Genomic DNA, 27950 nt, shown 5'->3' with positions numbered 1-27950 from the left:
TACCAATGTCCTCTATGAGACACAATTTTTTTTTTCAGTAATGATGTTTAGTTTGGATGTATCCATTTACGGTAACTTTCTCCATCCTTGTGGACTGGCATTAGGCATTTCTGAAAAAATGGCTCAGAATTAGGTGTGTAGCATGTGTCAGTAAAACGTAGAACAAGTAAATAATTCACATGGTAAACCAACTGAGTATCTTGGGGTCACTTGCTGACACTGTGTGCACTGAAATAAGAGGAAGCAGAAAAGCTCATCGATAGAGTTCAGAGTTAGATCTCTCCAGATGATCGGTAAATATTCTGTCATTAAATGACAATTCAGAGAAATGTAGAATTACAATTAAGGGACCTCATGGACGTGACTCCTAGCTTTGTTGCATACAAGCTGTGAGCCTGGGTAAGTTAATTAACCTGTGTGAAATCTACATTTTTCTTATACACTATGAAATAAAATCCTGCACATAAGGAACTTAAAACAGTGCCTGGTGTATAATAAGCCCTCTAAAAATGTAAGCTAAAAAAAGTTGTATTTTGCATTCAACTACCATTGTTTCTCTTAAATTGGGTTTTATATCATAATAAAAGCCAAAAATCCTTCTACCAAAGCCCTAGTTAAATCACTTGACTCCCACCTTTGTACCTCTTCATAAAAACCTCCCTACCCTTCTGATATCATCACTTCTACTCTCACACTCATTTAACTCCAGCCACCCCAGCCTCCTAGCTGATATTGGAAGATGTCAGGTACAATTCTACCTCAGAGCCTTTCCATTTACAAATAGAAAATACTGTGTCTACAAATGCTCTTCTATAGATTTCTTCCTAGATTTCTTAACTCCTGTAGATCTTGGCTCAAACCTCAAGGTCTTCCCTGATTACCCTCATTTACAATTTCAACCATGCTTCCCAACATTTCATATCATCCTTCCCTGCTTTATTTTTCTCTGAAGTATTTATCATCATCTGATATACTCTATGTTTTGTTACTTATTTTTACTGTCCCCCCAATAGCAATATAAATTCTGTGAAGATGGGATTTTTTCTGTTCTTGAAAGTAAAGTAAGAAGAAGATAGTAGACATGAAACACCGAAAGTCAAAGAAGCAGTGCTTAGAATTAAGATACAAGACAAAAAATGGCACAAAAGTTGAGAGGGTAGTAAATGGAGTTAAAGTATTTCAAGATCATTGTAGTGTCAAGAAAATGGATAAAAGAATCAAGCAATATTAGTTTTGGATAATTTAAAGATGCACCTTGTATTATTCAAGATAACCACTGAAAGAATAGTAATTGTATAGCTACCAAGCTAATGTTGATTGGGGGGAGGAGGGCAAAGATAGGATGTTAAGAAAAATCTACCAAAAAAAACAAGGCAAGAAAGAAGGAAAACAGCGTAAAGAAAGTTAGGTTAATTGAAGATGAATATAAAATTGGAGATTTAAACCCAAAATGTCAGTAATTATATGCTCCTATTAAAAGACAAAAGTGGTCATATTGAACTTGTAAAATTTACTATTTGTTGATTATAAATAATACATCTCAAAATAAGGAACAAAAAGTTGAAAATTAAAGGATGGAAAAGATACCACTTACAATCTTTTTTATTTTAATTGTTTATCTTTATTACTGTTGCACCATTTACACAATTACATATAATTTCAATGCATCTGTTGTACACATTTTTTTTTGTTTTTTTATTTTTTTTTCCATTTTCTAATGAGTGGTGTGTTGGAGTTTGTGACAGGATGGAAGAGAAAACTGGAACTGCGATGAATGCAGGCTTTTTTTTTCATTTCCACTGACCAGTAAACAGAACTACAGGTGCACCCAACCATGGACATACATTAACTGGTCATGAGAAATCTAGGGAGGCTAAGTAGGATGAAAGAATATTTGTTGCTCCCAAAAAGACCTGGGGAGGAAGAATGGAGTATTGGCATCAAGACACATGTGAACAGGCTAAGCAGGCTGTCTGAAAGTTGGCATTCATCCACAACATTAAAAAAAAATTCAAAATAAGAAAGCTGTAAATGAAAAAGAAAACAGAAAATGCTGGCTTCGTGAACATCCGACTGCCTCGGCACAGGCCCTGTGGGCAGAATCAAACGCATCACTCCCAATCCCCTTGCAGAAGACAAGATGTTCGGATCTTAGTGGCGGAGTGCATGTAACAGCAGTTCAGGTACAAAAGATGTACTGTACTTTCAGACATTGATCTTTAAAATCCAGGACTGATTGGTAGAGTTGACTGAAAGTATATTAGGTATTTACCCACAAAAATACTATTTGGATTCTCCCAACACCCTCCCTCCCTTGATAGGACCACATGCTTGTTCTTGGCAATACATACCATTATTTCCAATTTGAAACAAGTTATTATAGGAGAGAGACAGAGAGACAAAAAGACAGAGAAGGAGTCAGAGAGACAGGTTGTTGTTAAGCGGTATTCTTCGTTCCATTGGTTGTCCTTCTTACTCTTTCACTGCTAATGTTTGATCGGAATTAGCTGCCGGGGTCTCAGCAGGTTTGACCTCGTCTGTGGGGGCTGCAGGGGCTTGGCCTTGGGCATGGAACTGAGTGCTTCCGTGGCTGCCAGGGTCTCCATGGAGGATGGGGCAGCCTCAGTGTTGCCAGGTTTTGAGTCTTAAGATGGGGCCCCGTCACTTTTTGTCTCCTGCGCGGCAGGAGCTGCAGGAGCCTGAGGCTTTGTGGGTTCCTCTCCCTTCTTGCTCTTGTCATCCTTGGTGGGGCCAAGGGCTCCGCAGCCTAGGTCTCCAAAGCTTTAGGGGCGTTGCCACCTGCAGCTGGCCGGAGGCAGCCGCCGGCTCCTGCTCAGCATCCTTTGGGGGCCCCGGCTTCCACTCAGCTCCTTCTGTCTGCTCCGTCTCTGCCTTCAGAGTGTCTTCCTTGGCCTCCTCTTTGTCTTTCTCACCTTCCTTGTCTTCAGGCTTGTTGGCAGCATCCTAGGCATCCTTCTCCAGCTTCTCCTCCTTGTCCTTCTTCACCTCTGGGGTCTCTGCAGCACCCTGGGTCTCATTGTCCTTCGGGGTTTCTCCCTCTTCTGTCCCAGCTCCTTTGGCCTTCTTGTCTTTGTCCTTAGCCCTCTCATCATTCACATTGTACCCCTTCTTCTTGCTCAGCTTGTCTCCCAACTTGGAGTTCGGGTCTGGGTGCCTGTGCTGCCCTGGGTCACTGGCGGAGGCTCTCTCCCCGGCCCTATGGTGGAGACTGGAGCTAGGAGTGAGTTGGAGTGCTGTCACAGCCGTGGTCTCCACAGACACTACTGCCGCCCACACTTGCAATCTTAATGATTGTTTAATACAAAAAAGCTAATTAAACTATACTAGTATCAAAATAGATGAAACACATAACTAGAGACAAATAGGGAAACATAAGAAAGGGTCAACCATTTTAATCCTTTCTTAATTTGTGTTTACCTAATATCACAATCTCAAAATATAGAAATAAAATATAGAACTACAAGGAGAAATAGAAAAGCCAATAATCATAGTAGAAAACACAATCACAATTTTCTCAGTAAATGATAGAAGTAGAGAAAAGATCAGTAAACATTTGGAAGACCTGAACAGCATGATTAATAGACTTAATCGACTTAAACTAATTAATAGACTTAAACTAATTGACTTGTAGAAAACAGTACCCAACAACTGCAGAATACCCATTCTTTGCACACACACACTATGCATTGTTAAAAATTGACTATATGCTAAGTCATCAAGGAAACTCAACAAATTTCAAAGGATTTTAATGATCAAAATATTTTCTATAACTACAAATCTATTAAACTTAAAATCACTAACAAAAAAACATAGAAAATCTCCATATATATATGAATTAATAAGTATACTTATTATTTGACTAACTTATGATAATCAAAATATTGTGGAACGCAGCTAGGCCCATTCTCAGAGGGAAATGCAGGGTATTCATTACAAAAGAAGAAAAGATGAAATCAAAAGCTAAACATCTGTCTCATGAAGTTAGCAATAGAACAGTGAAATAAACCTAAATAAAAGAAAAGAAACTGAAAGGTAAGAATAGAAACTGATATAATAGAAAACATACATAAAATAGACAGTATTGACAAGACCAAAAGTTGTTTCATTATAAGAAGCAATGCATTTGAGAAGCCTCTCCAAGACACAGATCAAGAAAAAAAGAGAAAAGCCACAAATAATCAATTTAAGTTAGAAATGGAGAATGTCAGAAGATATTTTAAAAAATGACAAGACAATATTGTGAAAAAGATCTTAAGAAGATATTGCTGAAACTATAACAAAATGCTCACCAGTCCTTTTCAAAGTGGTACTGGCAATCCTTGTTAATGTAACAAGACAAGAAAATTAAATGAAAGGTACACAGATGGGAAGAAAGACATAAAACTGTCTTTGTTCACAAATGACATGATTGTCTATGTAGAAAACCTCAAAGAGTCAAAAAAAACCTTCTGCAACTAATAAGCAATTACAGCAAGGTTGCAGGATACAACATTAATATACAAAAGTCAATTGCTTTCCTATAAACCAACAATGAACAAGTGGAATTTAAAATTAAAAACATAATATCCTTTACATCAGCACCCCCAAAAATGAAATACTTAGGTATAAATCTAACAAAATATGTTCAAGATTTATACAAGGAAAACTACAAAACTCTAATGAACAAAATCAAAGAACCAGGGTAAATGGAGAGATATTTCATGTTCATTGATAGGAGAACTCAATGGTATCAAAATGTCAGTTCTCCACAACTTAATCTACAGATTCAAGGCAAGCTCATTCAAAATCCCAGCAAGTTATTTTATGGTTATTGACAAACTGATTCTAAAGTTTATGGGAAGAGGCAAAATACGCAGAATAACCAACATGATTTTGAAGAATAAAGTTGGAAGACTGATGCTACCCAACCTCAAGACTTTATAAAGCTGTAGTAATGAAGACAGTGAGGTACTGACAAAAATAATGTACAAATAGATCAATGGAACAGAATAGAGAGCCTAGAAATACACCCCCATAAATATAGTCAACTGATCTTTGACTAAGGAGAAAAGATAATACAATGGAGCAAAGATAATCTGTTTAAGAAATAAATAGTGCTGGAACAACCAGAGATTCACATGCAAAAAAACAAACAAAGAAAAAAAGAATCTAGACACAGACCTCTCTTTCCAAAACTTAACTCTAAATGTATCATAGGTCAAAATGTAAAATGCAAACTATGAAACTCCTAGAAAATAGCATAAGAGAAAACCTAGATGACCTTGACTATGGTGATGCCTTTTTTGATGTAACACCAAATGCATGATCCATGAAAGAAATAGTTGACATGCTGGGCTTTACTAAAATTAAAAACTTCTTCTCTGCAAAAGGCAATTCAAACGAATTGGAAGACAAGCCAAAGATTGGGAGAAAATATTTGCAAAAAATAGAACTGACAAAGGATGGTTGACCAAATATTTTGTTAATGAAAATGTACAAAGAACTCTTAAAACTCAACAATAAGAAAACAACCAGGTTAAAAAATGGGCCAAAGGCCTTAACAAACGCCTCACCAAAGAAGATATGTAGATAGCAAATAAATATATGAAAAGATGTTCCATATCATATGCCATCAGGGAAATGCAAATTAAGACAAAAATGAAATACTACTACAAATCTTTTGAATGACCCAAATCTGAAACACTGACAACACCAAACACTGGCAAGGATTTGGAGCAAGAGGAACACACATTTGTTGCTTGTAGGAACACAAAATGGTACAGCCACTTTGGAAGACAGTTTAGCAGTTTCTTACAAAAGTAAACATACTCTTACCACACAATCCAGCAGGCATGCTCCTTGGTATTTACCCAATGGAGTGGGAAACTTACGTCCTCACAAAAAAACCTACACATGGATGTTTATAGCAGCTTTATTCATAATTGTCAAAACTTGGAAGCAACCAAGATGTCCTTTGGTAGGTGAATGGATAAACTGTGGTGCATCCAGACAGTGGAATATTATTCAGTGCTGAAAAGAAATGAGCTGTTAAGCCATGAAAGGAAATGAGGAAAACTTAAATTCATATTACTAAATGAAAGAGGCAAATCTGAAAAGACTACATACCGTATGATTCCAACTATATGACATTCTGGAAAAGGTAAAACTATAGAGACTAAAAAGATCAGTGGTTGCCAAGGGGTGAGGGTTGGGGGAGGAATGAATAGGAAGAGTACAGCATATTTTTAGGGCAGTGGAAATACTCTCTATGATACTATAACAATGAATATATATCATTATACATTTGTCCAAACCCATACAGAGCATACAAAAAGTGAACCCTAAAGTAAACTATAGACTTGGATGACTATGATGCGTCAATGTAGGTTCGTCCTTGGTAATAGATGTACCATTCTGGTGAGTGATAATGGAAAAGACTATGCATGTGTGGAGGCAGGGGGTATATCAAAAATATCTATACCTTCCTCTACATTTTGTTATGAAACTAAAAATGCTCTAAAAAATAATTTAAATATATATAGTGAAATGCACAAATCCTAAAAAATTTCAAAGAAATAGGAAAGTAAGAATAGTCCTATAATTATTAAATTTGTTAAATCAGTAAATAAAAATCTTCCTACCAAGAAAACTCCAGATCCAAGTTTTATTGGTGAAGAAATAACTACAAATCTATACAAGCCCCTTAGAGAATATAAAAATAGCTCATTTTTATGAGACTAGCATGATCTTGATGCCAAAACCTGATAAAACCATTATAAGAAAGGAGAATTATGGACCAATCTCATTCATGAGCATAGGATTCCAGTAATACAAGACTCAGTATTACAAATATATTGGTTCTCCATTGGATTTTCTATAGAGTCAAAGAAATCATATTTAAAACCCCAACATTTTTTTCTGAGGAAACTGACAATCCATTTCTAAAATTATATGGAAATGCAAGTAGCTAAAAATATGCAAGCTCTCTTCAAGATAGACAAGATGAGAGAAGTTGCTCCACTAGATAGCAAGATTTATTATAAAGCTACTATAATTAAGAAATATGATATTGGTGACAGTTTGACAAATAGACCAATGGAATAAAAAAGAAAGTCCAGAAATAGATCCATAAATATACAGTCACTTGATTTATGACAACATAACAATGCAATCAGAGGTAAAAGGATAGCCTTTTAAGTAAATGGTGCTGAGTCAGTTGGATATCCTTGTGGGAAAAAGGAAACTTGACTCGTACCTCCTGCCAAGCAAAATATCAATTCCCAGAAGATAAAGGCAAACAGTAACACTTTAGGATATAAGAGAATATCTTCATTACATTGAACTAAGGAAATATTTTTTAAGCAACACACATGCCACAAAGAAAGAAAAATCACCATAAAGGGAAAGTCTTTGAACTGGGCTACACTAAAACTAGGAACATTTTTCACCAAAAGATAACATTAAGAAAGTGAAAAGGCAAACCACAGATTGGAAGAAAATGTTTGTTTTATATCCATAAAACCAACAACAGGCAAGAATATATAAAATACTCTGAGAGCTCTTACTGTCCAAAAGAAAAATGGGCAAGAAACCATAACAGGCACTTCACAAAGAGAATATCTATGTAAGGAAACATACTCAACTTCATTAGTAATCGAGAAAATATGAGTTAAAACCCCAGTGATATGCCACTATGCAATTATCAGAATGTTTAAAAGAAAGAATGATGTTATGGAGTATTTGCAAGAATGTAGAGCAATGGGAATTCTTATACATGCTGTTATGAATATAAATTTGGAAAACAGTTTCTCATTATATGCTAAAGTTGAACTTAAATAGAGCCCATCATCCAACAACCCCATTCCCAGATCATATACCCAGTAGCAGTGTATGCATAGCAGCACTATTCAAATTAGCCAAATTTGCAAAGAACCCAAAGTTCACCAACAGAATGGATAAATAATTTGTGGTGCGTTCATTCAACAGAATAATACACACCAATAAAAATGACCTATCTACAGCTACATGAAACAACATGGACGACCCTCACAAATACAATGAGCAGAGAAGCAAGACACAAAAATTGCACACTTTGTGTCTTAGCCTGTTTAGGCTACTATAACAGAATACTCTAGACTGAGTGGCTTAAACAAAAAACATTTATTTCTCACGGTTCTGGAGGCCAGGAAGTCCAAGGTTAAGTTGCTAGTTGCAGTTGCTAGCGCATTCAGAGTCTGAGTCTCCTCTTCCTGGTCCACAGATGGCTGTCTTCTCACTGTGTCCTCAAATGGAAGAAGAGGTGAAGGAGATGTCTGCCTCTTTTAAAAGGGCACTAATCCCATTCACAGTGGCTCCACCCTCATGACCTAATCACCCCTCATAGGACCTGCCTCCTACACCATCACTTTGGGGATTAAGTTTCAACATATGAATTTGGGGGGGACACAAACATTATCTATAGTGCTCTATAAATCAACTATATAGAGTTCAAAAGCAAGAAAAACTAAATTATAGTATTAAGATTAAAGAAGTGGAGGAGGGAAACAGGCAAGAAGTGGAATGGACTAGGAAGGGGCTATCTGAGGTGATGGCAAACTGTCTTTCTTGACCCCAACTGTGGTTACACAGGCTTTCCACTGGTGCCTGTGCCCTTTTCTTAAGTGTGATAACTTCACATAAAATGCAGTTGAAGTTTTGCAATAATACCTTTAAGTTTTTATTTATAGGAATTTTATTCTCAGATATAATGCATAAGAATGTTAAAAATTAGGTTCAAACATTATGAAAGCAGAAAACTGAAAACAGCTTAAATGCCCATCAGTAGGTGACAGGTTCAATAAATTATAACACATCCAGGAACACTGTGGACACTTTAAAAAGAATGGTACTGATATGGGACAATCTTCCACATAGATTTAAGCAAACAACAAGCAAGAGACATAGAACCATGTGCAGAGTATGCTATCATTATATTTGTGTGTAAAACTGAGGTGGAGGATACATGTATGTGTGTTTTATATGCATATAATGTTTCTGGAAGAACAGGTGAAAAATAAAACCCCATAACAGTGGTTGTCTCTGAAGTGGGGAATTGGAACACCAGAGGTCATGGATGGGAAGGAAACTTTCTTTTCACTGTACCTGTTGGCATCATGTGAACGTAATCACAAATATGTTACCTTTCAAAATAATATATAAAAAGGTGAGATATATTTTTTAATAAACTGAAATAATTTTGAGAGCTCAGTTCCCAATTATTGTTGCATTTGGATATTTGCATAGATCAAAATGCACTTTCTTTGGGAAACTGACACAGCGTGGAATAGAGGCTGGGAACAAGTGTCCATGAGGGGAAACAAGGGAGGCTGAAAGACAGGGGTCAAGCAGAGACCTGTCTGAGAAGCCAGGTCACATGGAGAAGGTCCCCTGTCTGAACAGGGCTTGCAGCAGGGATGAGCCAGGCAAGGCCAGAGAAATAGCCAAGATGCTCAGGTCAGGGAAACTAGACAATAGCAAACACATGAGAGGCAAAGGGCCTACAGAAGGGAGACTTCCCAGGGCGGGAAAATGCCTGTGATATTCGCTGCTTGCTCTCAGGACCCTGACCTTGCTGGCAGAGTGAAACGAGCCAAGAAAAAGAAGAAATCATGCTCTCACCTACTTATTTGTATTGATCCAAAATATGACCAGCCCCAGAATGAAGTCTTTGTCTCCTCCACAGTACCTGTTTATAGTGCTGTGCACACAATGGTCTTAAAAAGGAGCTGTTGATGCACCCCATTTCCTAAAGTACAAAAACGTAAATTTTCCTCCCAGTGGCTTAGCAGGTTTCTAGACCATCAGCCTGGCAGTGACCCTGAGCCACTGGCTGATGGGCAAAAGGGTACATAAAAGATACCAGCCTTTGATTATCTTTGCCTTATGCCCCTGAACTGATCATTCCACACTTTTTCTGTTAAACAGATTCATCCTGTTAACAACCATCGTATCAACTTTTCACCCTTAAAATTTGTTGAAGGGATGTAGGTTTTGAAGAATACATTCCGGGGTATCAGGTGCCATACTAAGTGCTCTGTTACATCGGTCTCCAGAACCCTACAGACTCTCACGAGGGCAGAAAAGCATGTAAGGGAAGAAAACTGAACAGAGGTATAGTGCCAAGGCCACAGTATGAAGGAGATCCATTTTCCAAGTTATATTCTAGCCAACAGGGTCCTTTTGCCATTTAACACATCTATACCTTCTGTATTGTGATGCCAAGTTTATTCTCAGTGCGGATTTCTGTAAATCACATCCAAAATATGATTTGGAAAAAAATGCACCTTCTTATGAGCCCACTGTACTTGAAAGACCCAGTGCACAAATCATTTGCACCTGTACCATTTCCATCCAGTTCTAAGCTAATTTTAAAAAGGCTCTGAAAGCCTGCCAAGAGCACATGTGCACAGAAGATAAAATGTAATAGCAATTAATCCAATCATCTCTGATTTAACGTTAATTTAACCCAGTGGATTATGCCTTGTTTTGTGTGCAACTGTGTTGATCCTGCTACATTTCAGAGAGCCCCCAAATCAATCAAGTCACAATCCCTAATTGCAGTCAAAATGGGGAATTCCACTCAGCAGGGCCCTTCTCTAGAGTATCTATTCCTCCCAAGGAAGAAAGGGAAGTCAAAGAAAGAGGCGTCTCTAATAGCAGGCTGCTAACATCGCAGCTGATGGTGTCAGAACTAGCAAGGAAGAGTGGCCTCCTGTTTGCTGGCATATTCAATTGCACTGGGGCTTCTTGCCAGAATGAACAGGAAAGGGCCAGCAGAGAAAAGCCAATGGAAGCACAGTTGCTGTTTAAACTAGAAACAAACAACAACACAACAAATTCTGGAGGTGCAATGCTTTCCTTTCCCTTTATTTGCAATATGGATTGCATAACTACAGCAGTTAAAGCCCTGAATTAGGAAGGCTGTAATTGAAAACTAATACCATGCTACCCACTGGGTCTGATTTAACTGCGTTAGAATGTAGGTCTGCATTCTTGGAACCAAGGCTGATTGTGAGAACATTTATATTATCATGTGCAAGGAATAGAGGAAGTTTCAAGTCGCTAATTCCTCCTGTTTGGATTTTATTGAGAACTGAAATAACAAAAAGTGTTACCTGGGCTCAGGGGCAGCCCAGGAGTTCAACTGTAGTTCAGCCTTAGTTAAGGATTACTTAATAGATACTGCACATAAAGTGCTACCATGTTCTTTTTCATAATTTTTCTCTCCCCTCCTCCTTTCCTTTGCAGCTGAGAATAATTAACTGTTCTTTTGTGAGTGTCATTTGTTCTCAAGGAATTAAATGCCACCTTATTTCCCAGAACAAGAATTCAACTGTCATAATTATAGCTTCATTTCAGAAGCAAAAAAAAAAAAAAAAATCATAATTTATTACAGATTGTTCAGCATGTGAGATAGGTTTAAATGTCATTGGAAGTAAATTGTGGCATGTCAATGAAGGGGTTTTAGCCACCACTGTAATTGATTTATAATTTCACATTTAAAATGAACAACATTTAGCCATTGTTCTTGTATTATATAACTCTGACAGCAATCCCTTGAGAATGAGGCATTCAACTTGGTCAATACACAATAATAATAATAACAATAATAATAATAACAATGATATGCCAGTTTTAAAGATAAGCAATGAAATTAGCATAAGCACTGAGAACATATGTGTTCAAAATGGGAGCTCAATCTCTATAATAAAAGGTAAAAATCTATTTCAGAAGAAATTCATTTGAATATCAGCATTGAACTCCATTATATTAAATGCCTCTCAGGGGTTTTAATGAAACTCATAAAATTAAGAACCATCAGAATTAAGGTTTAAACTATTTTCTACCCAGAGTTATAAGGAAAGATACAATAATTGAAGAAGGTGGAGATGAATTTTTCCATATCTAATTTCAAGCAGATTAAGAATCAATTCCACTTTGAACAGTAATTTACTAGGTTTGCAGTGTGATCCTAGTCTCCTGGGATTACACGGTGACCATAGGTGGTATGGGGGAGGGACTATATAAATACCTGATTAGACTATTAAGTGCCAGCAGATCTGTTTTGTGCCAGATGAAGTGAGTCCTGTGATGGTTCTCATAGCTCAACATCACATCAATGGATTTGTGTCCCTTGAATGTGAATGTAGAAACAAATCCAAACTCACACAATGACAGGAACAAACTGTGCTGTGGTAGCCAAACCACGAGTCACACTTTAGAGGAAAAATCAGAATATTCCCCAATCTATAGCCTTTTGAAACACCTTATTTTTCCCTTCTGGGAAAGCCAGTACTTTATTCTTTGTTTTCAAAAAGTCAACTTTATAGTCTGGATACAGAAAACCTTTTGAAAGGCAACGTGTGGTAGGCTGAATAATGGTACTTCAAAGATGTTGGTGTCCTAGTTCCCAGAACCTGGGAATGCCACCTTATATGGCAAAGGGGGGGACTTGGCAGATGTGATTAAATGTAAGGGTTTTGCAGTAGGGAGATATCCTGGATTATCAGGGTGGACCCTAAATGTAATCACGATGCCTTTATAAGAGGGAGGTTGAGGAAGTTTTGACCACAGTAGAAGAGAAGACGATGTGACCACAGGAGCAGAGATTAGAGAGATGTCACAAGCCAAGGAATGTTAACAGCCTCTCAAAGTGGAAGCCTTGGAGCCTTGAGAAGGACCAAGCCTGCTGACACCTTGATTTTAGCCCTGTAAGACTCATTTCAGACTTCTGATCTCTAGAATGATAGGAGAATAAATTAGTGTTGTTTTAACACTAAGTTTATGGTAATTTGTTACACTGATAACAGAAAATTAAAACACAGGGAAAGAGTCTGATTTACTAAAAAGTGTGTCCAAAGATCAAGTTACCTCCATATTGAGAACTAACCCAGCGGCTGAGCTCCACTCTGGCTTTGAGTTGAGGCTTCCAGTTTAATCATGACCTAGACGCCTCCTCTGTTGCCACTTAAGCAGTCCTGTAGTTGTCTTTCTGGGCGACAATGATCCAAAACTGACAACATTGTCAATTTAAGAAAGGAGTGATATTTAGCTTGATTTAAAAGAGTCCCTTTTGGGAGAGTTAAATGAATATAGTGCTCTAAAATGAGCTGTGACATTATTTATGCCTTATAAAAGAGAAATTGCATTTCTTTGAAAACACTAATGTATCACAAGATTTCCAAAATATATAGCTTGTGATTTTTCCAAACAGCATTCTGTTGACCTGGTAAATGATTGCTCTAGAGTTGCCACTTACCATTCAATAAATGTTTGCAGTACATCAAGGATTTACAATGTAAATTCTTGGCCCAGTTTTTGATATAACTATTTATTCAGTCTGCCATAATGAGAGGAAGAAAAAATAAGACACTTCTAATCAACTATTGGGATGACACAAAAAACAGTTGTATCTGGGTTCACTGGACAGTAATTTCCTATTGCAAATATGCTGGGAGAATATTCATTCCACTTTCTTTTGATCCCCCACCAGGGGACACCTTCTAAGTGTTTTTGTAACAGTTTCCACCTCTCTCCCCACCCTACCACTGGATATGGGCCAGCTACCACTGGACGTAAGTTATTAAAAATCTAGGCAAACTCAGCCGCAGGGAAAAGAATGAACACTCAGTCTAGCAACATTGATTTCACTGAAAGGTGAGCCTCATGGTCATATTTCTAGCATCATTTCACATTCATTCATTTATTCATTCACTCAACAAATATCTACATTGTACCTACTCTGTGCGATGTCACCAAGGGAACTAAAAAGGTGAAGCAGAGAAATCCTATCCAGTGAACACATAACTATATTAGGTAATGACTTTCATTTATTGACTACTTCCTATATGTCAGGGATGGTGATAGATCACTTCACATAACTTTTCCAATATGTTATGTTATTATTCCTATTCTCTATTTACAGTGAAGTAGTTAAGACTCAGGGGATAAGAAATTCAGCCAAGTTTTGAGAAGAGGTTCAGTGGTAGACCCTCAAATTCTGTTCTAATTATACAAAGCCTGTGTCCTAACCTCCTTGGCAAGATAAAGCAAATTAATTTCCAAAAGAAAAATATAAAGGGCATGACGTGTGGGTGTTGATTGCATTCCCTAGGTGATCCGGGAAGACTTTGTGAGAGAAGTAGTACTTAATCTTCATTGTGAGGACTGAGAAAGAATTGAACATATGCTGATGGGACAAAGTCATTCCAGGCAGAGTGAACCATCAGAGCAAAGACACTAAGGTGGGAAAGCACGGAACACACAAAGGGAAAGGGAGCAACTCATTGTAACTGGAAGTGGGGGGCAGCACAAGTAGCCAGGAATAAAGCTAGAAATGTTGTTGCTTGGTGCCAGATCACAGAGGGTCTTAAGTACAAGCTATGGAATTTGCTATGGAGGAAATAATGGAGAACTAGTGTCAAGCAATTGGTCAAGACTAGTTGGGGAAATGGGACATACCTCTGTCAATGATGTAGAATACTGTTGCAAGCAACAGATTAACATATTCAAATTAATGTTACTCATTAAATATTTAATGGAAAAAATAATAAGGGCTTTTAAGTAATTAGTATCACACAAAGTGAAACATAATTGCTGATAAAAGAGAGTGGTATTCCAAATAAATTTTCATTATTTCTGAAGCATACCACCTCTGCTCTTTATTTCAAAAAAACAAGTAATGTGCTTTGGCAACGTTTGAGGCTTGTAAGGCAGAAAACACAAAAACTCCTGCCCTCCAAGAGTCTACACTCCAGTGGGAGAGTGTGATAAACTGCATTACTATTCATAATTTTTGGTGGCCCTCCCTCCCATGGGAGTATAATACATCTCCACTTATGATTTGCTTTAGCTAAGGAAATATAGGCAGAGGCAGTGTTTCCAGGCAGAAGAATTCAAGCCAGATGTGATCTCACTTATATGTGGAATCTAACAACAAACAAATTGATACAGTGAACAAATTGGTGGTTTTCAGAGGCAGGGGGTGGAGAGGGTGGTAAAAAGTACAAAATTCCAGTTAAAAAATAGATAAGCCCTGGTGACGTAATGTATAACATGATGACTGTAGATAATCAGACTGTATTGTATATTTGAAAGTTGCTAATAGAGAAAATCTTAAAAGTTCTCATCACAAGAAAAAAATTTGTATTTTTTATATGTGGTGATGGTTATTAATTAGACTAATTGTAGTGATCATTTCATAATATTATACATATATCAAATCATTATGTTGTTTGCCTAAAACTAACGTAATGTTATATGTCAATTATATTTCAATTGTTTAAAAAGCCAGATGTGTACTTTGCCATGATTTCCCTTTTTCCTCTGCCATGAGCCCAATAATATCCCAGACAGAAATGGGGCTTTTTCTCCATTAGCCTGGGTCCTGACAAGGAGCAGAACCATGACATATCATGATAGAAATGTAACACAAGCACATTGTCAACCTTTGTTGTTGTAAGCCAGATAGATGTTGAAGTTGTTTGTTACACAGTATAACTTAATGTAAGCTGACTGCTACAACAAACTGAGAGCATACGTAACCACAATATGAGGTCAGGTCTGTAAGAGAAATATGGGATTTCGAAGGAGGAAGAGATCATTTATTTCTAGGTCACATTATCATCAGCCCAGCCAAAAAATGTTCACCTTTTCTTCCAGTGGCTTTTTGTTTTATTTTGCCTGGCTTTGCTTTAGATTTAACACTGAGTAAAACAAAGACCTGAAAACTAACTAATCAGCTAACCTCAGCAGACCAACAATCATTCCCTCATTCTCTCCCTTACACTTGACCCTCAGTCCCTACACACTTCAAAGTCTGTCATCAACAGCCAACCAAAGTGCCACCAGGCAGTGAGTGAGCCTCTAATTCCCTTAACCCACACTCATTAAGCATCTATTATGCATAGGTTCCATGAGTACCAGAGAATCAGAGATGGAAGAAAAGAGTACCTGAAGGTGCTCAACAGCTGGTGAAAGCTCAGACAAGAGTCATTCAATCACAATAGACTTATCTGGGTGCTCTGGGCTACCACAGAGTAATGGAGCATGAGAGAAAGATGTCTGGGGGGACCTGGCCTTGGGAGAGTAGAGGAGTGGTATCAGGACACACTTCCTGGAAGAAGTGAAACCTGAATCAGTGTTGAAGGAAGAAAAGGAGTTAATCAGACAAAGGGAAGAGCACAGGGCAGTGGGGCAGCTAGGCTTGGAAGAGCTGCCACGTTTGGACAGAAGGTATGAGATATGAGAGTGGAGGAACAGAGAAGGGTAAGATCAAGAAAGGCCTTATAAGCCACACTAAAAGTTTGGATTTTATCCTAAAGGCAATCTGATGCAATGGAAAGCTTTCAAGCTGCAGCATGGCATATGATCAGATTTGCATTTTAGAAAGATTTCCTTGTCAGCTCCAGGAAGGAGGGGTCTGAGATGGGGCTGGAAGATTTTGGAACAGAGAAGTTAGTTAGAAAACTCTTGCCATAAACCCAGGTGGGAAACTGTGAGAATCTGAACTGACATAGAGCCTGTTTCCTACTCTGAAATATGAAAGAAATAAAGCTTCTCAAACACATTTAAGAAGAAAATTAGCTCATGGTTAGTGAACTGCAAAGCCAGCAAGGAAGCACCAAAGCTTTTCTGATTCCACTCTGCCTCACTGAAGAGCTCTGAATTTTTTGCATTTATATTGTCTCTTTTGTAATTAAGTTCCATGCCCACAACTTGATTAGTTATAAAATTACTCTCCCACACTCTTCCTCTTCCTAGACGCCCTCCTCCATTCACACAGGCATGTAAATATGTTCCTAACAAGTGTGCTCATTCATTCATTCATTCATTTATCCCACAGCTGTTTATTGAGTACCCATTATGTAGCAGGCACTTGCTAGATGCAGCGTACCTAAAAACACACAAAACAAAGTCCTTGCCTCCTGGAAGTGTCAGCCTACTGGAGAAACACATGACAAATATAAAAACAAATAAATAATTATAAAATGCAAATCCCTATGAATAAACAGCAGCAGAATACTGAACGCTAGAATGGCAGGTATGCACGTGTACTCATAGCAATGTCCTAAAAGGCTTACCCAAGAAGTCAATCAGTTGAGATGTGAGCACTAATATGTTTACATTTAATTTACATCAGTATCATTTTAGAAAAGAAGGATTGGTACATCTAAGCTGGTGCTATTACCCCAAAATACTAACATTTAAAATACAAGGTCACATTTTCCTAGCTAGCAAGGCCCACAGTTGCAGGGGCAGGGAGTGAGGGGTTGGGAAATGTGGCTTCCATCTCTGGGCTCACTGAGTTTGTAATGCTCAGGGCATCTCTGGGAGACACTCACTGGAGCATTTCAGTATTGATTCAATGCCTCTAGTAGGTCTTGCATGAGGTCATGGCGAGGCCAACTAGGTTCTGGCCACCAGCTCGCAGCCAGCAGGACAACAAATCACTTTCAGCCACCACCCAACAAGGTTGGATTTAAACCACTGACCAATAGGTCAAAGATCCTTTACTGCATCTTGGCTCTTCTACACCACACTTTCATCTGGCATTGTTGCGCCAGGCCCAGTAATTGGATGAAAAGAGATTTGATTAAGTGTAAGATTTATGAGGTTCTACATTGAGACAAATTGTAATTCGATATAAGCCCATTCTCGAAAAAGGGCTAGAATATAAACAAAGTTCTTTACTCTTTTATCTATACCTTTACAAACACATGCATACACGCATGCCCATACAAATATCCATACGTACTGTTTGTCAACTTGTCACTCAGAAAGACTAATGACAATTATTCACCTTGAGCATTTGGCAGATATAATGGGACAGAACTTTGGCAGTGATCAAAAATCATCTTCCTTTATGGTTCTTAATCAGAAATGTATTTCCCATTGACTAACCCCAAGAAAAGGTTATCATCTACTTCTGCCTGTACTTATTTCAGTACTAACAAGAGATTCTTTTCTCTCCCATCCTCAGCAGTGCAGGATTACCATCATTCCAAAGACCTCTTTGGGTTCCCTGATCAGAAGAGGCATTTAACGATGTCATCCATGATGTATTGCATATTTAATTGTACTATGTAGCTATTCAAAACGCATTCAGAAGTAATCATTTAGCATTAATATCCCAGGGCAATCCAAGGTCACAGTACATTAAAAACGAATCCACAGCGGTTCAAGAATGCATTTTTCATGTATGGAGTAACATAATTCTTTTATGATAAAAGTGATAGTGGTGTTACAGAATGATGAGATATAAGGTATTCTGAATATCCATCATTGGACCTACTGTACAAATGGCAAAGTCAGACCTTTGTTGTTCTCAAAACTCAACACACCAATAATCTGTATTCAATACCACTGACCATGTTAACCTTTTATGTGACTGACCACATTTCAAGGAGAAACAGTACCTTATTTATTATCAGAGACAATACAAATATTCAATATTTATTGTGATCATTTCACTCTCATATTTTATGCTCTCCTATTTTCTATGGTCATTCTAATATCTAAAATTTCAACACATCTATAGGCAAAAGCTGTCTAGCGCAAAATTATACACACACATTTATGAGTGTGTGTATGTATTTTATCAACTTTCTTACAGGAATGCTATGGAAGATAAAATTATTATAACTTCCATAAAATATCTACCATGCTAAAATAATACTTTCCTGAGGCAACCGGCCCTCTACACAATGAAGCTTGGGCAGGCTCCATCCTCCAGGACCTATCATCTCTCACACCCCACACCATTAGCAGCGCTGTACTACAGTTTGCTGCCGTTCAGCAGGCAACATATGAGGAGTTATTTCAGCAATTCACAGGCAATATTGTCATTTGTTAATATACTAAACTCTGCATTCAAAAGTACCAGATCACCTTACCAGTCCACTGGTGTTATTTTTTCTATTTCTTTATATTTCACATCCCCAAATCCATCTTCCAAATCAGTCCATACAGATTGGATAGAAGTCAGAAGTTTTATCCTGTTCAGAGGGTCATTCAAAACTATTAATAAGCATTATCATAACCTGTGTTTAGGGCACTATTCTAGGTGCTAGGTATGAGTTGAGGTTGGGCATGTCTATATGGAGACATGATACTGAATTTATAAAACTCAAATAAAATACAGGCAGACCTCATTTTATTGTTCTTTACAGATATTGCTCCTTTTTTTCAAATTAGATGTTTGTGGCAACTCTGTGTTGAGCAAGTCTATTGGCACCTTTTTGCCAAAAGCTTTTGCTCACTTCTCATCTCTGTGTCATATTTTGGTAATTCTCACAATATTTCAACCTTTTTCATTATTATTATATGTGTTATGATGATCTGTGATCAGTGAACTTTGATGTTACTGTTGCAATTGTTCTAGGGCACCACAAATCTTGCCCATATAAGATGGTGGACTTAATTAAGAAATATTGTGTAAGTTCTGACTGATCCACCAACAGGCTATTCCCCCCATCTCTCTCCCTTTCCCTCGTCCTCCCTATTCCCTGAGATACAGCAATACTGAAATTAGACCAATTAATAGCCTTACAGTGGCCTCTAAGTGTACAAGTGAAAAGAAGAGTCACATGTCTCTCACTTTAAATCAAAAGCTAGAAATGATTAAGCTTAGTGACGAAGGCATGTCGAAAGCCAAGATATGCTGGAAGCTAGGCCTCTTGCACCAAACAGTTAGCTAAGTTGTGAGTACAAAGGAAACGTTCTTGAAGGAAGTTAAAAGTGCTACTCCAGTGAACACACAAATGATAAGAAAGCAAAACAGTCCTATTGCTGACACGGAGAAAGTTTTAGTGATCTGGATAGAAGATCCAATAGCCACAACATTCCTTTAAACCAAAATTTAATCCAGAGCAAGGCCCTAACTCTCTCCAATTCTATGAAGGTTGAGAGAGGGGAGGAAGCTGCAGAAGAAAAGTCTGAAGCTAGCAGAGCTTGGTTCATGAGGTTTAAGGAAAGAAGCCATTCCCAAAATATAAATGTGCAAAGTGAAGCAGCAAATGCTGATGTAGAAGCTGCAGCAAGTTATCCAGAAGATCTAACTAAGGTAATTAGTTAGAAACCAACAGATTTTCCGATGTAGACGAAACCATCTGACATTGGAAGGAGACTCCATCTATGAATCTCATAGATAGAGAGGACAAGTCAATTCCTGGCTTCAAAGTTTCAAGGATGGGCTGAATCTCTTGTTAGGGACAAACACAGCTGGTGACTTGAAGTTGAAGCCAAAGCTCATTTACCATTGGAAAAATCCTAGGGCTCTTAAGAATCATGCTAAATCTACTCCACCTGTGCTCTATAAATGGAAAAACAAAGCCTGGATGACAGCACATCTGTTTATGATATGGTTTACTGAATATTTTAAGCCCACTGTTGAGACCTACTGCTCAGAAAAATATCTATATTTCTTTCAGAATATTACTGCTCATGCACCTGGTCATCCAAGACCTCTGATGGAGAAGTAAAATGAGATTAATGTTGTTTTCATGCCTGCTAACACAACATCCATTCTGCAGCCCATGGATCAAGGAATCATATTGACTTTCAAGTAATATTATTTAAGAAATAACATGTCATAACGCTATAGCGGCCATAGATTGTGATTCCTCTGGTGAATCTGGGCAAAGTAAATTGAAAACCTTCTAGAAAGGATTCACCATTCTACATGCCATTAGGAACATTTGTGATTCATGAGAAGAGATCAAAATATCAACCTTAACAAGAGTTTGGAAGAAGTTGATTCCAAACTTCATGGATGACCTTGAGGGGTTCAAGACTTGAATGGAGGAAGTAACTACAGATACGGTAGAAATAGCAAGAGAATTAGAATTAGAAGTGGAGCCTGAAAATGGTACTGAATTGCTGCAATCTCATAATAAAACTTTAATGAATGAAGAGTTGCTTCTTATAGATGAGCAAAGAAAGTGACTTCTTGAGATGGAATGTAGCCCTGGTGAAGATGCCGTGAATATTATTGAAATAGCAACAAAGAATTTAGAATATTTCATAAACGCAGTTGATAAAGCAGCAGCAGTGTTTGAAAGAACTGACTCAAAATTTGAAAGAAGATCTGTGGATAAAATGCTACCAAATAACATGGCAAGCTACAGAGAAATCATTCATGAAAAGCCAATCGGTGCAGCAAACTTCACTGTTGTTTTAAGAAATCCCACAGCCACCCCAGCCTTCAACAACCACCTCCCTGATTAGTCAGCAGCCACAAACATCGAGGCAAGACCCTCTACCAGCAAAAAGATTATGACTTGCTGAAGGCTCAGATGATGGTTAGCAATTTTTACCAATAAAGTGTTATTTAATTAAGGTATGTACATTTTTTAGACATAATACTATTGCACAATTAATAGACACAGTATAGTGTAAACATAACTTTTTTATGCACTGGGAAGACAAAAAATTTGTGTGACTCACTTTATTGCAGTATTCAATTTATTGCAGTTGTCTGGAACCAAACTCACAACATCTTTGAGGTATGCCTGTACGAGATTCGGCAAGTGATAACAGAAAACTGGAACAGGCATTGTATGACTAATAGTCAATGAGCAATGCAGATGCTCAAGTGTGAATTTGGAAGCAATAACATCACTGGTCTCCACCTGTCCTGTCCCTTGACCTCCAGGACAGCCGTATTATAGCTCCAGGAACATATGTTCATGTTTCACCACCCTAGTTGCCTTTCTCCAGACTCCTGAGAAGTTCTTTTCCCAGCACTGCAAGGGGAAGGGAGAGTTCTAAGGATCTGATGAAATTTTAAAAATGTATAAGATCTGGGAAACTATCCCCAGGTTGGGCAATGGGATAGATCACTTAAACTATTATAAATCTCTATTTTCAAACAATTTTAACACAAAAAGCCATCTTTGGGTGAATTAAGGAAACCAGTCATTCTGATTGCCGGTACTTTACATAGAAAGCTCTCTGCATTCATTTAATTGACTATCATCTTTCCTAGTTCTAGTCAGTAAATCCAGAAGCCAGCGGAACCTGGGGAATTCTTCAAACACTTATGCAAGATGCTTTGGCCTCTCAGCCTCTTGATGATGAAAAGTAAACCATTTCTTCCTCCTTCCCATTCTTTCTTTTTTCCCTTTGTCTTCCTCTTATCCAATTTTTTATGAGTGTAAGACTTGGAGAACTAGAAAGATTATACCAAATTCAAAACGGAAGAGGCTATAAGAAATGGAATAAAATATGGTGGGTTACCTAAAAATCTCTCAAAGGAGTCACTGCTACATTAGATCAATCTCCCACATTGTTTCCACATAGCCAACTTCTCCATCACAGATCCTTGGGAAAGCCAGTGACATTGACTGATAGAGAATCATGTAAATCTAAGATTAGCATTGATTGGAGTCTGCATTTTAGCATTTCTTATTTGGAGAGTATCGTAAATATACACACCCTGGCTTTTCCCATCCTCCTGTCAATCAACAGTCTTGGACAAATCTTATAGTCTTAGACATATACTGGCCTCCCTCATGAACAGAGCAAGGGAAGCAGGATTTACTAATACAATAATTTCCTTCTAAAATGAAGTAACTCTTCTATAATTTCTCAGGCACATTTATTGTTATCTTCACCCCCCCATCAACAATGTTACTGTCATCAACATCTCCATGTGTCTGCATCCCTAACAAACGATGCAGAGAGATGAGAGAAGAAAGCTGGCTAAGAGTTGCCAGTCCTGAGTTCCAATGTCTGTCACTCTCAAGTTTTCTGATCGTATGCAAGTCATATAAACACTCCAGTCTTATTTTTATCATCTCTAAGATGAAAGTGTTAGATAACTCTCCTGTGTCCCTTCTAGATTTAATTTTCTATAATTCTTATTTAAAATGTTATCAATGAACAAAACCTTCCCGGTTGGACAGAGACTATCATGGAAAAATTGATCCAGACACTAATTCTTAAAAATAAGAGGATATTGTTAGTCTTACCTTGAAGATTAAGAAACTGGCGTTCCGAATGGTTAAATTACTTGCCCAAGGTCAGTAAGTTTATGAGCGGTGGAGTCAGTAGTCAAATTCTGATACGGTTGAGCAGAGCCTATGGAGTCAGATCTGGATTTTAATTTTGGTTCTACCACCTGCTATGTGACCTCAGGCAAGTTGCTTGAGTTCTCTGAGCATTGATTTTCTCATTAATAGTATAAAGGGAAATAGTATATCACCTACATCTCAGGATTGTTTTGATTTAACACATGTGAAAAATACCTAGTTAGTGCTTGACACATAGTAGGGTTGCAGAAAGTGTTAGTGTCTTCTCTTGGTGACACCATGTTGCCCATGTGCATCAAAGGGAAGGGAAACGTTTGGTCTAACACTGAGAAGGTGCTGGCAGCCATTGTTTGTTGTAGTGGCTGGTTGACTAGAACTTAATCTCTGTGTCCTACTGCCCTCTTCTGGATATCAAACATCAGATCTGCTTGGGAATTCAGTTTACTGGTCTCATCTAACTGAGCAAACTCTGGACCTGGTTCAATAATGCCCACTCCAGAGATGCAATAGAATCCAGAATCAATTTCTGGATGCAACAAGTGTACATTGACAAGAGAGCCAAGAGCTAGAAATGATAAGGGATTACTGACTGCCGTACCTGGTAGGTCTATGGTATGATGAAGTGGTTTAAGGCACGGTTCCTTTCATGTGTGTGCCAAGTAGTCTAACTCTGTTTGACAGTTCCAAATCCATTACAAACACTAACCAACATTAAACATGTGTGGATAAACAGACATGAGTAGCCAAAAATACACTTTGAGATGGACTTGGAAGGGAACCCTAACCTGTTTGAGGTTACTCACACCTCCAGCCTATCTGTTCAGCCATTGGTTTTGAACACTTATTTTTATCCAAGCTTTTAAACATTTAATTGTATTTATTCACAGAAATATAATTCATCTGTTTCTAAGTCATTTACACCTTTTGTAACAAAGTGCTGTTTTGTATTAAGCTGATGTTCAAAAAGCCAAAGACAACCTTCTAAGTATTCAGATATTTAGAAGTCTTTCTTAGGTGAACACGGTGAAATGTGTCAAATGAATTACAAAATATTTGCATTGAAAGTATTTAGCATATCACAAGATAATGTACAGGGATTCAAAATATTGGAGAGTAAAAAAAGAGAAAAAAATTTTTTAAGTAAAAATATTGGAGAGTAAAAGTCAAATTACATTTGAAATGTACAAAGAGAAATTATAAACACTGAAAATAAATCCTTCTATAAAGTGAAGAATGATTTTCTGTGTCTCATTACACTCTTATTTATGTTTTACAAATCTCTATTATCACACATTGAGTGTGTTAAGGTGGGATTTGCAAAGCAGTATTACTTATTAGAAAACGGTAAGAACTGTCCTTGTTTTGACATTCATAGATGAGAAGGAGGGATGGAGTAGCAGCCCATCTCAGGACTACAAGACACTAGACATCTGCTATGTTCCCTTCAAGAGCACATGCACACTTTCAGACACACACACATGCACACAATTCACATGTCCATCTATTCATTCAGCAAATACCAGCGGCCTATAATTAAGACCCAATTCAAAAATCATCTCATTGGGCTTCCCTGGTGGTGCAGTGGTTGGGAATCTGCCTACCAGTGCAAGGGACACGGGTTTGAGCCCTGGTCTGGGAAGATCCCACATTCCGCGGAGCGAATAGGCCCGTGAGCCACAACTACTGAGCCTGCGCGTCTGGAGCCTGTGCTTTACAACAAGAGAGGCCGCGATAGTGAGAGGCCCGCGCACCGCAATGAAGAGTGGCCCCTGCTTGCCACAACTAGAGAAAGCCCGCGCACAGAAACGAAGACCCGACACAGCCAAAAATAAATTAAAAAAAAAAAAATCATCTGATCAAAAAATCCCCAACATGCCTCAACAAAATGAATGACCCTTTTCTCTATTACCCTGCCCACTTATTCATTCTTCTATTACTACGTTTATTGCATTATAATTATTATTTATATGTCTACCCCTCATCTAGACCAAGAACTCAACAGAAGTATGATCTCTATGTCATATTCAGATTTTTGTCCCCAGCACCTAACCTGATGCCTGGAACAAGTAGATGCTTCAATAAATGTGATTGCGAAAATCGATAACTTGTTTGAAATTCTCTGGTTGTTTTGTCTGTGTGTTGGATGTTACATATCTGAGTCAGCCAACTTCTAAAACACTTCTCTGCCCACAGACAGCAGCCACATCTCAGTGAATTCAGTAGAAGTGGTGGGTTTTCAGTCACAGATGGTATTCAGTCATAGACTGGGCAACATCTCAGTGAGAACTGAAACATGAAATGGATGTATGGGCCAGATAACATTTCAGGTCCTTCCAGACATGGCCTCCTCTGATTCTAAGGGAATGCGTCCTTTCTCATCTACCTGTTTACCCTCTTTCTACTTTCTGAGAACCCAAGAACCTTCAACAATACTGAATTCCTGAATACCCAAGATGTTTCGCACATACTAGAGAAGCCAAAATGTACTAGGAAGGTGGACCCTGGCCCTGTAACTCACTAGGGAACTTGGTTAGAGTTCCTCCTCTCTCTCATCGTCTCCTAAATTCTAAGGTTGTTCATCATTTTTTACTAATTTGCACCCTTTCCAGCTGGGGCTCATTCTCTCTCACGTATGTTGGGATTCCCCAGTCACATGGACCCTCCCACCAGCTGTAATCACAGCTGAAACAAGCGCCACTATGCACGAGGCACTCTTCTCGACACGTTACATTCATGATGTCATTTTGCCCCTAACAGTCAAATACACTGTGATACCCATGTTAAAGGATTAAGAAACAAAAACTGAGAACTTTGCCTGATTTCTACCACTAAAGAGTAGTGGAGCTGCAATTCAAGTCCATAGCCTTCCTATTCTGGGATGCATTAACCCTAACCCCTAAGCCAGTGCTTTTCAGACTTTACTGTGCACACAAATGGTCTGGGGATCATGATTACAAGCAGATCCTGATTTAGTCAATCTGGGGAGGGGCCTGAGATTCCGCATTTCTCACAAGCTCCCAGAAGATGGATGTGCTCACCCTCTGATGACTCTTTCAGTAGCAAGGCACTGTGCCATTCACACTTCCTAATTTCTGCCATGCCTTTAGGCTTTGAACAGCTAGTTCTTCTTGGTGTCTCCCCAGATTTGGAGCCAACCAAGAAGATAAGATGAGAGCACAGTGGGTGGGTTAATCATTTCTGGCACATACACTCAGTCCATGAGTTATTTACCCACCCAACTAACTAGCACCATGACTGACCAGACAGAGGTCAGGTGCCTTGATGTGCCCTGCAAGCATCCTCAGTCCACTGAAGAAGAAAAAAGACAGTCTTGTAACTCATTCCGCTCTGACCTAAACCCATCAGAATTTAACTGTCAAAAGCAAAATATATATATATAAATACATAAACAATGCATGAAGCTATTTCACAGTATGTTATTTTAACTATCTACTCTTAAAGAAATTGGTAGTAAAAGGTAAGGTTTTTTTAAAACTAAGCAAAAATACCAACATTGAAGGAAGATCAGGACAAGCAAATTTAATGACTTAACATTGCACAATATAAAATCATTCCACTTGAACAACTTTTAATTCATTATAATGCATATATGCCAATTATGCCTGATTTATTAAGAGAAGTTCAGCAGCACTGGATCCTGATAACACTGGTTGCCATGGCATCCAGCATTTACAAGGACATCTTAAGGATCACAATGATGGTGTCAAGGTGATAAGTGTGACCTTCCATGGATTTAATGAGAGATAATAATACTGTCCCATCAAAGAAAACACCTCAGACTCATGGTACAGCATATATGCATATATACATCTTCTGATTTTATTAGAGATAGTTTAAAAGCACCCAGAAGGAAATTGCATCACTTAGAAGCAAGTTTGTGTGTTTGTGTATACACACACGTATACTTGCATATTCATATATCACATGCACATACCTTTAATTGACTATTACATTAGTCACCATATTCAATTAAAGGATGAACCTTGGGGGAGGGAAGACTAGGTGAAGCACAGGGATTTTTCAGGCAGTGAAAGTATTCTGTATGATACTGTAAAGGTGGATACATGACATTATACGTTTGCCAAAACCCATGGAACTATACAAAACAAAGCATGAAATAATGTAAATTATGGACTTCAGTCAATAATGGGTTGATATCAGTTCACTAATTCTAACATATGTACTTCACAAATAGAAGATAATAATGGGAGGATTCTGTGGGGGGTGGGTGTGAATCTCTATACTACATACTCAAGTTTTTCTGAAAAATTTAAAACTGCTCTAAAACATGGTCTCCTTCGTAGTAATAATTCCTCCTAGAGGAACCACTAAAGAAAAGGCTCATAAATTAAGATGGTACAGTCAAGAAATAAGTGGTACTGCCAGGTGAGAAATTAAAAATATCTGTCTCACAAACTGGCCCTTTTCATTTCTCACTCTCCGTCCCCTTTCTGCATTCCCAACATGCACATGCACACACACAGTGTCCTCATGCTGCCCTGTGCTTGACCAGAGCCTTCCACCATCCTCCTGACAGGAGTCCATCCATATTCCAGACCTTGACTTGCCCATAAAAACATACCCACACTATGCTCCACTGTGAGGACAGGGCTTCTGTCCTCACAGAAATGATGCCAAAGGGGAGAAGGAAGTATTCCAACCACATCATACAAGTGTCGTGTAGACACTTGCATTCACTCTCGCCAGATAACGCCATGGTCCCAGAGCTTGGCTTAATCAAATTTGCATGTCTTCAGCAGGCACCCAAGAAACAATTTTAATGGCAAGAAAAGCATCTTTCAGATTCCCAGGTCTGGAAAGGGGATATTTTGAAACATATGAGCCATTCGATGGCTTCAA

General features: G+C 38.2%; 1 pseudogene; it reads right to left on the bottom strand.

Annotated features, from left to right (window-relative positions):
• On the bottom strand, positions 1–27807 carry LOC111180318 (brain acid soluble protein 1-like; annotated as a pseudogene).
• Positions 27808–27950: the final 143 nt, after the last annotated feature.

The sequence above is a fragment of the Delphinapterus leucas genome, chromosome 17 (assembly GCF_059928025.1).
Source record: "Delphinapterus leucas isolate spDelLeu-1000000601 "Yukka" chromosome 17, BTC_Dleu_Yukka2, whole genome shotgun sequence".
Lineage (NCBI taxonomy): Eukaryota > Metazoa > Chordata > Mammalia > Artiodactyla > Monodontidae > Delphinapterus > Delphinapterus leucas.
The sequence above is the reverse complement of the archived record's forward strand: the minus strand, read 5'-3'. Positions and strand labels throughout refer to the sequence as shown.